A 1265-nucleotide genomic window follows, 5' to 3' on the forward strand; every position below is an offset into this window, starting at 1 on the left:
CTGCCTCTATTAAAAAGGCCCATCTGTTTAATTAGCAAATTATGTGTTTACTTTATCTGGAGTAAGGTGTGGGAGCTGGACATGAATGTTTCATAACAACGACTTTCTAGGCAAGCCAAGGCAAGGCAACTTTATTTCTACAGCGAAAAGTTCCAATATTTTCAAAGCATTTAAAAAAACAAATAACACACCGCATTTAAAGATAAAATGCAGAGAGAAAAAAGACAGCTTAAAATATAATAAGATGAATAAAAACACTCACTCATAAGAGAAAAGAAGAGCCTTAAACCTGGATTTGAACACATTCACACTGACTTCACTTCTGTTGGCAGCTTCTTCCATTAGTGAGCAGCATCGCAGCTCAATGCTGCTTCACCATGTTGACTTTCAACTCTGGGCTCTGAAACCAGTTCTCTTGGGCAATGTATTTGTTTTTAAATGTAATTAGTACTGATACATGTTAAATTATTTTGACCTGTCATGTGTTTTTGAGTTTCTGTTGTAAGTCATTTGTGTTCCTGGCTATAGTGTGTGACTGTGGTTGTGGTTGTTGTTGTTGTTTTTAATTGCTGTCACGTTGTTTATGCTGCCCTCTTAGCCAGGTTGCTCTTGAAAAAGAGATTTTAATCTTCTAATATCCTATACCTGGTTGAGTATAGGATATTGTTTTGTATTGAGTTAAGCTGGATATTTGCTAAGACGCTCGTCACAAAGGCTGAACAGTGGCTTCATTTTTGCAAAGCTGGAAGATCTTCTCTCATTCTGTCACAGCACAGGGACACACACACACACACACACACACACACACACACACACACACACACACACACACACACACACCGGCCTCCTACTACTCTGCTACTCCCCCCTCCGTCTGCACCTATAATAGCTACTATATGCTTGAAAAATGGTGAGCAGAGTGACAGTCATGGTCACAGTGAGAGAGCGAGAGTTGCAGCAGAGAGCGAGAGGCTGAAGAAAAAAACAGCACTACTGGCCTTGGGTGCAGCAAAGCGCTCGGAAATCACTGACGTGTGGTCTTGAGCGAGAGACGCAGGTGGAGGTGGAAGTGGAGGTCTGGAATGACATCAAATTGGATTTTTTTTTTTAAATTTGGATTTCAATTGGAAACCTGGATTTCACTTTCTATCTACCTATCTATCGATGTACACACAGTATCTTTATTTATTTATTTGTTTGTTTACATGTTTATATCTATATTTATATAATGAGAGTTTTGATGTTGTCGTTGTTCTCTCTCTCTC

Source organism: Nelusetta ayraudi, unplaced genomic scaffold, assembly GCF_046127955.1.
Source record: "Nelusetta ayraudi isolate G7.1 ecotype Tasmania unplaced genomic scaffold, CSIRO-AGI_Nayr_v1 ptg000135l, whole genome shotgun sequence".
Taxonomy (NCBI): Eukaryota; Metazoa; Chordata; class Actinopteri; order Tetraodontiformes; family Monacanthidae; genus Nelusetta; species Nelusetta ayraudi.